This window comes from Camellia sinensis, chromosome 7 (genome assembly GCF_055761805.1).
Source record: "Camellia sinensis isolate YWXY chromosome 7, ASM5576180v1, whole genome shotgun sequence".
Lineage (NCBI taxonomy): Eukaryota > Viridiplantae > Streptophyta > Magnoliopsida > Ericales > Theaceae > Camellia > Camellia sinensis.
In genome coordinates, this window is record NC_138967.1 from 32,955,360 (window position 1) to 32,971,526 (window position 16,167).

The 16,167-nt window shown below is 40.2% G+C and overlaps 1 protein-coding gene and 1 pseudogene across 2 annotated transcripts in view; one reads left to right on the forward strand and one right to left on the reverse strand.

The window, feature by feature from the left end:
* LOC114297450 (NAD(P)-linked oxidoreductase superfamily protein) overlaps nt 1–16,167 on the forward strand; it is a 41,559-nt gene that overhangs the window by 18,880 nt on the left and 6,512 nt on the right. The window lies entirely within an intron of this gene.
* LOC145795030 (ERAD-associated E3 ubiquitin-protein ligase component HRD3 pseudogene) lies at nt 8,939–9,764 on the reverse strand (annotated as a pseudogene).

The following is a 16,167-nucleotide window of genomic DNA, read 5'->3' on the forward strand; positions in this document are numbered from 1 at the left end:
ATGCTATCAAACAAAAGGATCCGTTGGTGGTGGTTATGCCTTTCAAACCTGTAGGAACTTTTTGAATTAAACTATTTGGAATATATATATATATATATTAAACTATTGAATATATATATATATTAAACAAATTGAATAGTTTAATAAATAAAGTAAGAGATACAAATTTTAGGAAACCACTTAAGGAATCTAAAATTTAAAATTTAGAATTAAATTAAATTCTTACAATAATTTTTTATTGAAAAAATTCAAAAGAATTTTATCTAAAAAATTAATGTTAAACCCGAAAACGACGTCATCTTCCCATTCACTTATAAATGGTTTTAACGTTCCGTCTTCACCGTGTGACTTGCCACGCAGCAAGGAACACGTCACCTCTTTGGACCCACCCCAAAAAGACGTTTGGGGCCCACATAAATTGGGCTAAAAAATATGCCTATATAAAACCATTTTCTAACAATCCCCCACATGAATGGAAGTTGACGGAGAGAAAATGCAACAACATGATCTAATCAGAGAGTACAAAAATTGAAAATATTCTGCAAATGATAGGTAGCTTTTGGCTTTGAACCTTCCCTTGTGAGACACTATCGGATTTACTAGCTAACCAGTGAACATGATGTCTTGAACTGTTCAGCCGTTTGTGTAAACCAAGACAATAGAATTCACACAGTATATCTCCAGACACAGTTTAGTTCTCACTATTGTGTTCATTTTGGCCCTGAACAATCTGGTCTTCATGAGTGCTTTAAAGACTTGTAGCCCTTCACAAATCTTATAGAACCGACCCAGTTCACACTCACATAGGTGATGCTTATGAAGAGTATCCTGCCATACTCCACTAGGTTTACCTAGATAAAAGAATCATTAAAAGTATTACTTAACCTAAATCGCTGCAGACATCACTTATTTCATCAAAGAAATGGGTAGGAGTTGGACTCCACAGTGATCCTTCTGAGTCATTCACAACTCGGTTGTCCCTTTGAACCTAGATCTTGGGATCTCCAGTCAACTAGGTTGGGTTGCCGTTGTGGTAACTCTTATTTAATAGGCTTTAGTCCCATTCCCCTCGATGAATTCTCAACCAACTCTCTTGCTAACCCTTTGGTTAGTGGATCCGCTATGTTGTCTTTAGACTTAACATATTCTATGGAAATAATTCCATTAGAGAGTAGTTATCTTACGGTGTTATGTCGACGACGAATGTGTCGTGACTTACCGTTATACATATGACTCTGTGCTCTACCTATAGCTGATTGACTATCGCAATGTATGCATATAGCAGGCACCGGTTTTGGCCATATTGGAATATCTTCAAGGAAGTGGCGAAGCCATTTTGTCTCTTCCCCTGCTTTGTCTAAAGCTATGAATTCAGATTCCATAGTAGACCTAGCAATACAAGTCTGTTTGGACGATTTCCAAGATACAGCCGCCCCACCAAGAGTAAAGACATACCCACTGGTGGACTTCGAGTCTTTAGTATCCGATATCTAATTTGCATCACAGTATCCTTCAAGTACTGCTGGATATCTTGTATAGTTAAGCCCAATGTTACGAGTAAATCGGAGATATCTTAGAACCCTTATAATTGCTTTCCAGTGTTCTACTCCCGGATTACTTGTATATCTGCTTAATTTACTTACTGCATAAGCTATATCTGGGCGAGTGCAGTTCATCAAGTACATTAAGCTTCCAATAATTTGGGCATACTCTAATTGAGAAATACTTTCCTGTACATTCTTAGAAAGATACAAATTAACATCAACAGGTGTTCTAGCAAGATGATCACCATCTTTGCTGAATTTGTCAAGTATTTTCTCAATGTAATGAGATTGTGACAAAGTATATCCTTCTGATGTTTTGGTAATTTTCATACCAAGAATTACATCAGCAATGCCCATGTCCTTCATGTCAAAATGTTTATTCAACATTTTCTTGGTAGTTTTAATCATATCATTATTACTACCTATGATGAGCATATCATCTACATAAAGACATACAATGACATAACCTTTATCTGTGTTTTTAATATAAACACATTTGTCACACTCATTAATTTTAAATCCATTCGACATCATTGCCTTGTCAAATTTCTCATGCCATTGCTTTGGCGCTTGTTTTAAACCATATAATGATTTAACCAATTTACACACTTTCTTTTCTTTCCCTGGAACAGAAAACCCTTCTGGTTGTTCCATGTAAATTTCTTCATTTAACTCACCATTTAAGAAAGCGGTTTTAACATCCATTTGATGAATTTCTAGATTGTATAGAGATGCAATGGCAATTAGCGTTCTAATGGATGTTATTCTAGTAACCGGTGAGTACGTGTCAAAGTAATCAAGACCTTCTTTTTGTCTAAATCCTTTGACTACAAGTCTTGCCTTGTATTTGTCAATTGATCCATCCGCTTTCATTTTCCTTTTGAAAATCCACTTATATCCAAGAGGTTTACAACCTGGTGGTAAGTCCACTAGTTCCCAAGTGTGATTTTGCAAGATGGATTCAACTTCACTGTTGACAGCTTCTTTCCATAAAGGAGCTTCAGGACTGGACATAGCCTCTTTAAAAGTTAAAGGCTCATTTTCTACCATATATGTTAGAAAATCTGGACCAAAAGATTTTGAGGTTCTAGCACGTTTACTACGCCTAGGTTCCTCTCCTTCATTTTGATCTAACTCTTGTTCTTGATCATGTTCTTGATCATTACTAGTAATAGCATCAAAAGATCTTTTCTTATTACTAGTCTCTTGTCCAATCTTATTCGGAAATATATGTTCAAAGAAAGATGCATTCCGAGATTCAATAATAGTATTTACATGTATTTCGGTATGTTCTGATTTATGAATCAAAAACCGATATGCACTACTATTCTTAGCATAACCAATGAAAATGCAATCAATGGTCTTAGGACCTATCTTAGTCTTTTTAGGACTAGGAATAGCCACTTTAGCCAAACATCCCCACACTTTTAAGTATTTGTAGGATGGTACTCTTCCATGCCACAATTCATAAGGTGTTTGATTTATTTTTTTTCGGGGTACTTTATTTAAAATATAATTAGCAGAAAGTATTGCTTCCCCCCACAAGTGCTGAGGTAATCCAGAACTTATTAACATGGCATTTGTAGAAATTTAATGTATAAAGAGAAATGATTGTATTATTGATTTATATGTTAATGTTAATTACAATGATTCATGATTCCTATATATAGAAGAGGGTGAGTGTGTAGTAGGTAAGGAGTAGGTGAAGTGGAGGTGGTAGTGGTGTAGTGGGTTAGGTTTAGTGGAGTAGGTGAAGTGGAGGTGGTAGTGGTGTAGTGGGTTAGGTTTAGTGGAGTAGGTTTAAGTGGGTGAAGTAGGTGTTTAGTGTGGTAGGTAAAGTTGAGTGTTTAGTGGAGTAGGTGAGGTGGTAGTGGTGTAGTGGGTTAGGTTTAGTGGAGTAGGTTTAAGTGGGTAAAGTAGGTGATAGGTTTTAACAGCCCCCCGCAAACTCAAGGGGGATAGGAACTAGCCAATTTGAGTTTGGAGAGAGTAACAAAACAAGAAAATAGACGAATACATAAAAGAAAAGAGGATAGGAGACACTGTATGGCCGTGTCAGACCGATGGTGAAGACACTGTATGGTGGTGTCATAACGTTGTAGAGGACACTGGATGGTTGTGTCAGACCGATGTAGAAGACAGTTTATAGGGTCATGTCGGACCGTTGTAGCAGACAATGTTGTGATAGTTGTTGTGACAGTTTACGGAGTCTTGCTGGACCCTTGTAGAAACTAACCGAAATCAATGTCGAGACAGTTTACAGAGTCTTGTCGGACCCATGAAGGAGCTAACCGGAATCAATGTCGGGACAGTTTACAGAGTCTTGTCGGACCCTTGAAGGAGCTAACTGGAATCAATGTCGGGACAGTTTACAGAGTCTTGTCGGACCCTTGAAGGAGCTAACTGGAATCAATGTCGGGACAGTTTACAGAGTCTTGTCGGACCCATGAAGGAGCTAACCGGAATCAATGTCGGGACAGTTTACAGAGTCTTGTCGGACCCTTAAAAAGTCGCACCCTCAAAAGGTGTGCCCAATCTTTCAAAAGGCGTGCCATCAAAAGGCGTGCCCAATCCATAAAAAGGCGTGCCAGATATGATGGCGAGGCACGTGAGCGACAGAGTGGCGTGTCGGCCTCGGCTATTTAACCAAGGTTGAGGCGGAGGCTGTGCAAACCAGTCTGAAACCGCCGAAAATCCTTTGAAAAAACTCTTCCGTTTCTGAGAAAGAGATTCTGGAACACTCTGTTGCCATTCTGTAACCAACCTTTCTCTGAAACACTCAGCAACCCATAACATGGCCTCGTCTTCCCGTTCAGCTACCCAGAATATGGCCTCTTCGTCCCGTGGTCTGCTCACTCTTTTTCCCGACCTCAACGAGTCAACAAGAGAGATAACTGGTGCGGTGGCACTGGAACCTCAACCAAGCGCCCCGGAGTTTGCTCCGTTGAACTTTCCTATGCGGTCTGTGGAGCAATCAGTATACATTGAAGTCATGTGTGGAAACCATGACTGCGGTTACAAATTTGTCGAACCGGCTGCAGAGTAGGACAAATGAGGTGCAGCAGTTAAACGCCCAACTGGCTCTGCTCCAACGCATGTATAAGGATGCGCGAGCAGAGATAAGTGTGCTAAAGGCGGAAAATAAGGAGCTGAAGCGGAAGGCCACCGTGATGTTCCGATTTGGAGGTCCACCGTATGCTGTAGTGGAGGAGCAGGGTGGAGTGATCGTGCCCAGTGGAGTGGGAAACACGGAGGCAGCATCGTCAAGGTCCGCACAGGACGGAGGCAAGAAGAAGAGACCGGCGGCAGAGTAGAGAAGGGATAAGGAAAAAAGTCCCGCCTGTGGGTGGGTGTTTGTGGGTGAAGTTTTTTTTTTTTTTTTTTTTTTTTTTTTTTTTTTTTTGTGTGTGTGTGTGTGTAAAATTGTGATCGGGGTTGATCCCGGAGATGAATAAAATATGGGTGTTTTGCAAATTGATAAATTGTTTGGTTTTTTTTTTTTTTTTTTTTTTTTTTTTTTGTTTGTTAAGAGAAGGAAGATAAAATAAAATAAAGAAAAGGGTATAGTGGGATTAGACGGCGTGGTGTGAAAGTGGAGAGGGTTGGAGTAATATAATATAATAAAAAGAGATACATATATGTAAGAATTTTTGATATATTATTGATTGATATAATGTTATTGATTACAAATGGTGAGTGACTCATTATATAGGAGAGGGTGAGTGTAGTAGGTGAGGAGTAGGTGGTGGTAGGTGATGGTAATTTGGTGGTAGGTGATGGTAATGGTGGTAGGTGATGGTAAATGTTAACAGCCTCCCGCAAACTCAAGGAGGATAGAAACTAACCAACTTGAGTTTGGAGAGAGTAACAAAATAAGAAAATACATAAAAATAAAAAAGGATAGGAGACACTGTATGGTCGTGTCAGACCATTGGTGAAGACACTGGATGGTGGTGTCATAACGTTGTAGAGGACACTGTATGGGGGTGTCATAACGGTGTAGAGGACACTGGATGGCGGTGTCAGACCGATGTAGAAGACAGTTTATGGGGTCATGTCGGACCGTTGTAGAAGACAGTTTATGGGGTCATGTCGGACCGTTGTAGCAGACAATGTTGTGACAGGTGTTGTGACAGTTTACGGAGTCTTGCTGGACCCTTGTAGAAACTAACCGGAATCAATGTCGGGACAGTTTACAGAGTCTTGTCGGGACCCTTGTAGAAACTAACCGGAATCAATGTCGGGACAGTTTACAGAGTCTTGTCGGACCCTTGTAGAAACTAACCGGAATCAATGTCGGGACAGTTTACAGAGTCTTGTCGGACCCTTAAAAAATACACTGTATGGTGGTGTATATAGGCTGCCCAAATATATATATATATATGGATATATATAGTGAGCCCTCAAAAGTCGCGCCCTCAAAAGGCGCCCCCACTTCATCAAAAGGCGTGCCCGACAGAAAGCGTCGAGCCATCAAAAGGTGAGCCGGAGACGCGGCGAGGCACGTGAGCGACAGAGTGGCGTGTCGGCCGCGTCGTCAGTGTCGATATAAACCAATGCGGAGGCTGTGCTTGAGGCAGAAGCGAAGACAAAAAAAACCTGGGAAAAAACTTCTGAAAAACTCTTCATTTTCTGAGAGATTGCCTCTAAGAGTTGCAAATCTTGAAACACTCCCCTTCCGAACATTATCAGTCTGAAATTGTTATTTCGCTGAAACACTCAGCAACCCAAAAAACATGGCCTCTTCTTCCCGTTCAGCTACCCAGAATATGGCCTCTTCGTCCCGTGGTCTGCTCACTCTCTTTCCCGACCTCAACGAGTCAACAAGAGAGATAACTGGTGCGGTGGCCAGTGAACCGCAACCAAGCGCCTCTGGTTTTGCGCCGTTGAACTTTCTGTAAAAATAAACTGATGTATTATTGATTAATTGTATTGATTGATTTTTATTACAATGATTCATGATTCCTATATATAGAAGAGGGTGAGTGTGTAGTAGGTAAGGAGTAGGTGAAGTGGAGGTGGTAGTGGTGTAGTGGGTTAGGTTTAGTGGAGTAGGTGAGGTGGTAGCGGTGTAGTGGGTTAGGTTTAGTGGAGTAGGTTTAAGTGGGTGAAGTAGGTGGAGAGTAGGTGGATTTTAACAGCCCCCCGCAAACTCAAGGGGGATAGGAACTAACCAACGTGAGTTTGGAGAGAGTAATAAAACAAGAAAATACATAAAAATAAAAGAGGATAAGAGACACTGTATGGTCGTGTCAGACCATTGGTGAAGACACTGGATGGTGGTGTCATAACGTTGTAGAGGACACTGTATGGGGGTGTCATAACCATGTAGAGGACACTGTATGGTGATGTCATAACGGTGTAGAGGACATTGGATGGCGGTGCCAGACCGATGTAGAAGACAGTTTATGGGGTCATGTCGGACCGTTGTAGCAGACAATGTTGTGACAGTTGTTGTGACAGTTTACGGAGTCTTGCTGGACCCTTGTAGAAACTAACCGGAATCAATGTCGGGACAGTTTACAGAGTCTTGTCGGACCCTTGTAGAAACTAACCGGAATCTATGTCGGGACAGTTTACAAAGTCTTGTCGGACCCATAAAGGAGCTAACCGGAATCAATGTCGGGACAGTTTACAGAGTCTTGTCGAACCCATGAAGGAGCTAACCGGAATCAATGTCGGGACAGTTTACAGAGTCTTGTCGGACCCCTAAAAAGTCGCACCCTCAAAAGGTGTGCCCAATCTTTCAAAAGGCGTGCCCAATCCATAAAAAGGCGTGCCATCAAAAGACGTGCCATCAAAAGGCGCGCCCAAGTTGTCGGCGAGCGCCGAGCGGCGCATGATGCGCGTGTCTGCCTCTTCGTCAGGGTCTTTATAAACTGAAGCGGAGGCTGAGGCTTGGAAGCAGAGACAAAAAAACCTGCTAGAAAAACTCTGAAAAACTCTTCGTTTTCTGAGAGAGATTTCTGAGAGAGATACTCTGTAACACTCTGTTGTCCAGAAAATGGCTTCGTCTTCCCGTGGTCTGCTCACCCTCTTTCCCGACCTCAACGAGTCAACAAGAGAGAGAACTGGTGCGGTGGCACTGGAACCTCAACCAAGCGCCCCGGAGTTTGCTCCGTTGAACTTTCCGATGCGGTCTGTGGAGCAAAGAATGGCAGTGCAGTCGGATGTGGAAGCCAATCAGTATACCTTGAAGTCATGTGTGGAAACCATGACTGCGGTTACAAACTTGTCGAACCGGCTGCAGAGTAGGGCAAATGAGGTGCAGCAGTTAAACTCCCAGCTGGCTCTGCTCCAACGCATGTATAAGGATGCGCGAGCAGAGATAAGTGTGCTAAAGGCGGAAAATAAGGAGCTGAAGCGGAAGGCCACCGTGATGTTCCGTTTTGGAGGTCCGCCATATTCTGCAGTGGAGGAGCTGGGTGGAGTGATCGTGCCCAGTGGAGTGGGAAACACAGAGGCAACACCGTCAAGGGCCGCCCAGGACGGAGGCAAGAAGAAAAGACCAGCGGAATAGACGAAGAAGTGAGGTCGGTTGGTGGCCGGCTGCAGAAAAGAAAACAAAGCTTTTGGTGGTGTGTGGTTTTTTTTTTTTTTTTTTTTTTTTTGGGTGTAAAATTGTGATCGGGGTTGATCCCTGAGATGAATAAAATATGGTTTGGTGTGCAAAACGATATGGTATGAATGGAATTGGAAAAAGATTAAAAATAATGTGAAAGAAAAAGAAAGAAATAATAAAAATATATTTGAAATCAAAAATGAAAGATGGGGGAAATAAGGAAAGTGGTTTGGAGAAAATAAATAAAAATAATGGAGTTTGAAAGCAAACGGAGGAGAGATGATGTTTTTTGTTTTGTTTTTGTTTTTGTTTTTGTTTTTGTTTTTTTTTTTTTTTTTTTGAATATAATATAATAAAAAGAGATATATATATATATATATATATAAAAGAAAGAAAGTGGGGAACAAGGAGTGCACCAATTAAGCTGTATAATAAAAAAAGTTTGGGCGGTGGATGCAAAGTGAGGAGAGAGAGTGAGCAGATATAGAAAAGAAAAAATAAAGAAATAAAAGAAGAAAAGAAAAATGGGTGGAAAATATGTGAAAAGGGAAAAGTATATATATAATAAGAATAGGGAATTGGGTGGCCCGAGGAGGTTCAATGCATTTGCTGATTGATTTATTTATTTTATTTGTTTGTGGTAGAGTGGATCACATGGGGTGAGCAGTGATGAGGATAATGTGGTGTGGTGGGTGGAGGATGAATTATTTATTTTAAAAAGAGAGTTGATGGGAAGGAAAAGACAAGGATTTTGAAAAAGGAGAGAGTGGGAGTGGGGAACATGGACGGGAGGGATGGGATAAAGAGAATAAAAAAGTAAAATAAATAAATAAAAGAAAAAGTGTGCTCAAGCAGAGAGTGAGTGGTCAAGACACTGTTATAGGGTTCAACAACAGAGGTTGAGATCTGGGGAGATGGGTAAACAGTGAATCCAAGCTTCGATGAAGGTAAAGGACTGTCAGTAGGCAGACGAAGAGAGTGAGTATTGTCGCGTTTCCTTCCTCCATGATCACATTTTCCACCCATGCTTCCATTTTGGGAAAGACATCAGGCAGTGAATCAATCATATCAACCATGAAACTGTTCTCATAGTTCTTTCGTACCCACAAGCTAGCAAGGGCCAGCGTTACAGGCAACTTTGCTGCAGGATCAATCTCTAGTGCCTGATCGTAGCAACGCTTGGCAAGATGAAGATCAAAGGGAAGCCCTTCACCATGGTCATGCATGTATCCAAGGTTGAACATGGCTTGCGCATTGGACTGGGATTTAGCATGCTTGTAAGCCTCTGCGGCACGTTCATAATCTCTTTCCGTACCCCGGCCATAGTAATATGCATCACCGATCAACAAAGCAGCATGTTCATTACCCTGCTCAGAAGCTTGCCACCATAAAGAATGTGCACGCTGATGACTTTCTGTATCAGTGCAGAAACCTGATTCTCCCATGCACATACTACGCTGGCCGTATTTGTCAAGAATCCAAGCAGCATTACTTTGTGCCACCTCATAGCCCAACTCAGCCATCTTTGAGTACAATAGAAATGCCTTGCCCACATCACCTTTTAAGTACGACTCTAATGCCCATCTAGACAAGGAGCTCCACGGTCCACGTTCTGCAACCAGCTTGTATAATCCAGTTGCCATAGGGAGGAGAAGCTGTAAGAGTAGGAGGTATGTGTAAGTGATATGTGTTGAAAAACTCCTGCGGGCAGTGAAGGCAAGGTTGCCGGCTGGCTGCCCGCCGGAAAGAAAGGAGTATAGGCCTAAATCTTATGGCTCTGATACCATGTAAAAATAAACTGATGTATTATTGATTAATTGTATTGATTGATTTTTATTACAATGATTCATGATTCCTATATATAGAAGAGGGTGAGTGTGTAGTAGGTAAGGAGTAGGTGAAGTGGAGGTGGTAGTGGTGTAGTGGGTTAGGTTTAGTGGAGTAGGTGAGGTGGTAGCGGTGTAGTGGGTTAGGTTTAGTGGAGTAGGTTTAAGTGGGTGAAGTAGGTGGATTTTAACACTTTCCGATGCGGTCGGTGGAGCAAAAAATGGCGGTGCAAACTGATATTGAGGCCAATCAGTATACTCTGAAGTCATGCGTGGAAACCATGACTGCGGTCACAAATTTGTCTCACCGGCTGCAGAGCAGGACAAATGAGGTGCAGCAGTTAAATGCCCAACTGGCTCTGCTCCAGCGCATGTATAAGGATGCGCGAGCAGAGATAAGTGTGCTAAAGGCGGAAAATAAGGAGCTGAAGCGGAAGGCCACCGTGATGTTCCGATTTGGAGATCCGGCATATGCTGCAGTGGAGGAGCAGTGGGGAGTGAACGTGCTCGGTGGCGTGGGAAGTATGGAGGCAGCGCCGGGAAGGGACACCCAAGAGAAAAGCAAGAAGAAGAGACCTGCAGCAGAGTAGAGAAGAAAAATCCCGCCTGTGGATGTGGTTTTTGTTTTTGTTGTTGTGGTTGTTGTTGTTGTGTTGTGTTTTTTTTTTTTTTTTTTGTGTAAAATTGTGATCGGGATTAATCCCTGAGATGAATAAATTATGGTTTGGTGTGCAAAGCTATATGGTATGAATGGAATTTGAAAAAGATAAAAAATAATGTGAAAGAAAAATAAAGAAAGAAATAATAAAAATATATTTGAAATCAAAAATGAAAGATGGGGGAAATAAGGAAAGTGGTGTGGAGGAAAGAAATAAAAATAATGGAGTTGGAAATCAAACGGAGGAGAGATGATGATGTTTTTTTTTTTTTTTTTTTTTTTTTTTTTTTTACAATAATATAATAAAAAGATATATATATATATATAATAAAGAAAGTGGGGATAAAATATATATAGTATTGGTGGAATTAGGAGTGCCTACGGTGAAAAAGAAAATAATAAAATATATGTATAATAAAAGAATATATAAGTGGAGGAGGGGACAAAAGTGGGCTAGTGGATGATTTACAGCTGTAAGCTTCTTAAAAGATGCACTAGATATTATCCTTCAGCATCTTTGTTGATAAACCTCATTAGATGAGCTGTAGGGGCCAAGCTCTGAAACAAGATGGGATGTCCAGCTAGCAAGCAGAAAATTCGCGATCGAAGAAAGCAACAAGATCGAAACCACAGCGCAGTGCGCGCGATGTGGAATGAGATGGCGGCGATAGGGAGGTTTATGGAGGCGCAGAGATGGAGCCGAGCGGAGCCGCCGGAGCGCCAGTCGGGGAAGCCTGCTTTTCCTGCTGTTTTATTTCCTCCTGCATTTCCTCTAAATCAGGCTCTGATGCAACCCGTTGAGGCTTTGCCTCTTTTTCAACCAGGGATACAAGATCGCCCTCGGAGGATCAAGGAAAAAGAAAGGCCTTAGTTGGGTCAGAAGGCTTCTGAGTTCCTCTGCCCTGTTTTGTTCTCTAAGAAGATCTGAGAGAGTCGAGATGGCCTTTTCTTTTATCCGGAGTGCTTCAGAAGAAGATGAAGGGTTCTCAAGTATGCGGTAAAGGATTGAGATTGCCTCTGTTGGATTTTTTTTTTTTTTTTTTTTTCCCTTCTTGAGCCTGATCGAGTGATTCAGTGGTTGCTGGGACATATGACGAAGACATGATCACCTCCTTATATTCCGTCAGTGTAGAACAGGAGCAGAGATGAGCAGATCGTAGGAGAATATTGTTCGGTGTAGATCGATAGCCACTCGCCGTTCAGTATAGTAGATCGTCGGTTGACTGTTTTAGTGTAGAGGTCCGGCGGGCGGCCAAGGCGAGACTGCCGCCCGCCGGTGAAGCAGAATTATTAGCTTCTCAACCTTGCTCTGATACCATGTAAGAATTTTTGATATATTATTGATTGATATAATGTTATTGATTACAAATGGTGAGTGACTCATTATATAGGAGAGGGTGAGTGTAGTAGGTGAGGAGTAGGTGAGGAGTAGGTGGTGGTAGGTGATGGTAATTTGGTGGTAGGTGATGGTAATGGTGGTAGGTGATGGTAAATGTTAACAATATATATATATATATATATATATAAAATAAAGAAAGTTGGGAACAACATGATAAGGGTGTATTTTAAAAGGATAAATAAAAGAAAGTGGAAGACAACATGATACGGGTGTGTATGGATGTGATAATGGATGTGATAATGAGAGTAAAACAATCTTAGTGGGTGTGATTAAATAAAGAAAAGAAGAATGGGTTTTGTCCTTGAGTAGAGAGAAAGAGAGATCTGTGTTGTGGTGTGTGTGGTATCAATTATAGAGAGAGAGCCATTACCAGTATCGGCTGACCCAAAACAAAACCCTTGTCCTTGTCTCTCTCTCTCTCTCTCTCTCCTCTGTGTCTGTCGTTCTGTCTTGGGGCTTTGTTGGTTTGGATTGTGAAATGCTTGGAAGGGATGCAGAAGCTGCCAAACACACCCATGACGATGCAAACTATAAGGATAACCAGTACTTCAGCTGAGAAGTCCCATGTCAATCCCCTGAGGATAACCAGTACTTCAGCTGAGAAGTCCCATGTCAATCCCCTGATGTAAACCAGCGCTAAGAAGACAGATAAGCAAAGGAGATTGTTCATGGTTGCAGCCCCATATAACTCAGAGAAAGTCAACGAGGCAGATCTCTGCCTTTTTCTGCTAGAAAAGATAATTGCTGTTACTGACTCACTGGAGGTGGTAGCCAAAGGCAGCGCAATAAATGAGATGAAGAAAGATGGAATGCTTGTCGCATCGGAGAAATTATCAACAGCGTCTACCAATGGATCAGCAAATGCAGCTGCAATGACGGTTCCCAGAAGCAGCAACAACACTGCTTTGATGAAGAGTTAAAGGAGGAAAGTTCCAACTCTGACATGCAGAGAACCCATAAGAAAAGACTCACTTTCTGCGTTGAAGGAAATATCAGTGTAGGGAAGACGAGAAAGGAGATCCAGGGGAGGGCATGGAGAAGATGTCAATGCTATTGAAGAAAATTAAGGAAATTTGGGTTTGTCCGGCGGGCGGCCAAGGCGAGATTGCCGCCCGCCGGTGGAACGAAAATACTAGGTTTTTAACCTTGCTCTGATACCATGTAGAAATTTAATGTATAAAGAGAAATGATTATATTATTGATTTATATGTTAATGTTAATTACAATGATTCATGATTCCTATATATAGAAGAGGGTGAGTGTGTAGTAGGTAAGGAGTAGGTGAAGTGGAGGTGGTAGTGGTGTAGTGGGTTAGGTTTAGTGGAGTAGGTGAAGTGGAGGTGGTAGTGGTGTAGTGGGTTAGTTTTAGTGGAGTAGGTTTAAGTGGGTGAAGTAGGTGTTTAGTGTGGTAGGTAAAGTTGAGTGTTTAGTGGAGTAGGTGAGGTGGTAGTGGTGTAGTGGGTTAGGTTTAGTGGAGTAGGTTTAAGTGGGTGAAGTAGGTGATAGGTTTTAACAGCATTCATCATTTCTTTTAAAGTCCTATTTTTCCTTTCAGCAATACCATTTTGCTTAGGTGAGTAAGGAGCGGTGGTTTGATGAATTATTCCATGTTCTTTACAAAACTCACCAAAAGGTGATTCATATTCACCACCTCTATCACTTCTAAGTTTCTTGATTTTCTTACCAAGTTGATTTTCAACTTCATTCTTATATTGAATGAAAGTTTCCAAAGCTTCATCCTTGGTTCGAATTAAATAAATATAACTATATCTAGTATAGTCATCTATAAAAGTGATTACATACTTTTTCCCACCTCTGTTTGAATTGATTTAAAATCACAAATGTTACTATGAATTAATTCAAGTGGTTCTGTACTTCTTTCAATTGAATGAAAAGGAGTTTTAGATAATTTTGCCTCAACACAAATTTCACATTTATGATTTGAATCAATGTCAAATTTAGGTAAACATTTCATATTAATTAATCTACGCAAAGATCCATAATTAACATGTCCTAGTCTACCATGCCATAAATTTGAAGACTCAAGCAAGTAAGAAGAAGATGTAGTATTATTAATAACTGAGGGTACAACGGTCATTACATTTAACTTGAAAAGGCCATCAGACATGTAACCTTTTCCTACATACATCCCATTCTTAGTAAGTACAAATTTATCACTTTCAAAAACTAGCCTAAACCCATTCTTACTCAACAAAGATCCGGAAACTAAATTCTTGCGAATGTCCGGTACATGCAGCACATTGTTGAGAGTGAGTTCCTTTCCTGAGGTCATCTTGAGTACAATCTTTCCTTGTCCTTCAACTTTGGAAGTTGAGGAGTTGCCCATAAAGAGTTGTTCACCATTATCCACTGTAGAATAAGATGTGAACATCTTTTTGTCGGCACAGATATGGCGAGTAGCACCAGTGTCCACCCACCATTCTTTAGGATTTCCGACAAGATTTGCCTCGGAAACAACTGCAGAAAGATTGATGTCATCGACACCATTGGAAATATTGTCCACTTCAGTTATGTGGGCTTGAGCAGGCTTCTTACTTGTTCTTCTTTTGTTTTTGCCTTTGCTACGGCAATCTTTGGCCCGATGTCCCTCTTTATCACAGATGTAACATTTGCCATTAAACTTGTACTTTTTATTTTCCCCTCCTTTAGAGCCTTGTGATGAACTTTCTCCAGAAGACTTTCATTTCTTGGTTTTTGAAGCATGTTCCACCACATTTGCCTTAGACTCCATAGGAAGCTTACCAGCCCGCTTTTCAGAATTGCGGTTATCCTCCTCAATCCTCAAACGCACAATTAACTCGTCCATAGAAATTTCTTTGCGCTTATGTTTGAGGTAGTTCTTAAATTCCTTCCAGCCTTTTGGTAATTTTTCAATTAAGGCTGCAACTTGAAAGGATTCACTGAGAGACATACCTTCTGCGTGAATGTCATGCAGAATGAGTTGGAAATCTTGAGCTTGACTGATCACAGTTTTTGAATCAACCATTACAAAATCTAAGAATCTGCCAACCACAAATTTTTTTGAGCCTGCATCTTCTGTTTTGTACTTTTTCTCCAACGATTCCCAAAGTTCCTTTGCTGTCTTGATTGGACTGTAGACGTTGTATAATGTGTTGTCAAGTCCGTTCAAGACATAATTCCGGCAAAGAAAATCGGCATGTTTCCAAGCATCAACCGCAACAACCACTTGCCGGTCGGTTTCATCCTCATTCAGGATAGGAGCATCTTCACGGAGAAAACGAGCCAGGTTCAGAGTTGTAAGATACAACAACATTTTCTGTTGCCATCTTTTAAAGTCAGTTCCTAAAAATTTCTCTGGCTTTTCACTGTGATTTACCGGTACTGTTACAACAGGAGAGGGGGTTGGCGTCATTGCAGCCACCATAGTAGTACTTGTTTGGGCATTTGTTTCAGTAGCCATCAATTCTAATATAAAAAACAAAATTATAATTAGAATTTACACTACACAGAAAATTAAACCAAACTCACAGAATTAAATTCTGTAAAAATAAAAGAAACAAGAATGTAACTTTTATTTTTCAATTAATTTAAAAATAAATAAAATTTTATTTAAACAAATTAATTCTACACAGAAAATTAAATTCTGTAAAATAAAAGAAATAAAAACTATAACTTTTATTTTTCAATTAATTTGGAAATAAAATAAAATTTTATTTAACCAAATTAATTCCACACAGAAAATTAAATTTCTGTAACACTTCAATAATTAAAATACTGAAACAGAATTTTAATTAAAGAAAACTCAGAAAATAATTTCTAAAAACCAAAATTAGTTTTCTGACAAAATTCCACAAAAATATATTCTGAATTATTAATGACACCAGTATCGTACTACTAGTTGTTGTCAAAGAAAAGAGACAGTATATTACTACTATCTGTCAAATAGCATATAATCACTATTTATTTTTCCAACCAGAATATTATTTTGTAAATTCACAGAAAATAATTTTCTTCCGAAATTATTTACAAAGAATGAAAAAGGGAAACAAACGAAAAATTCTGTAAACAGAATAATTCGAATCTGTCTTAAGATTGTTGGAACAATCTTCTGTGTAAATAAAATAAACTGAAATAAATTCAAACAAAACAAATAAATAACATACCAGATTTATTTATTGAACCCAAATAAAATTAAG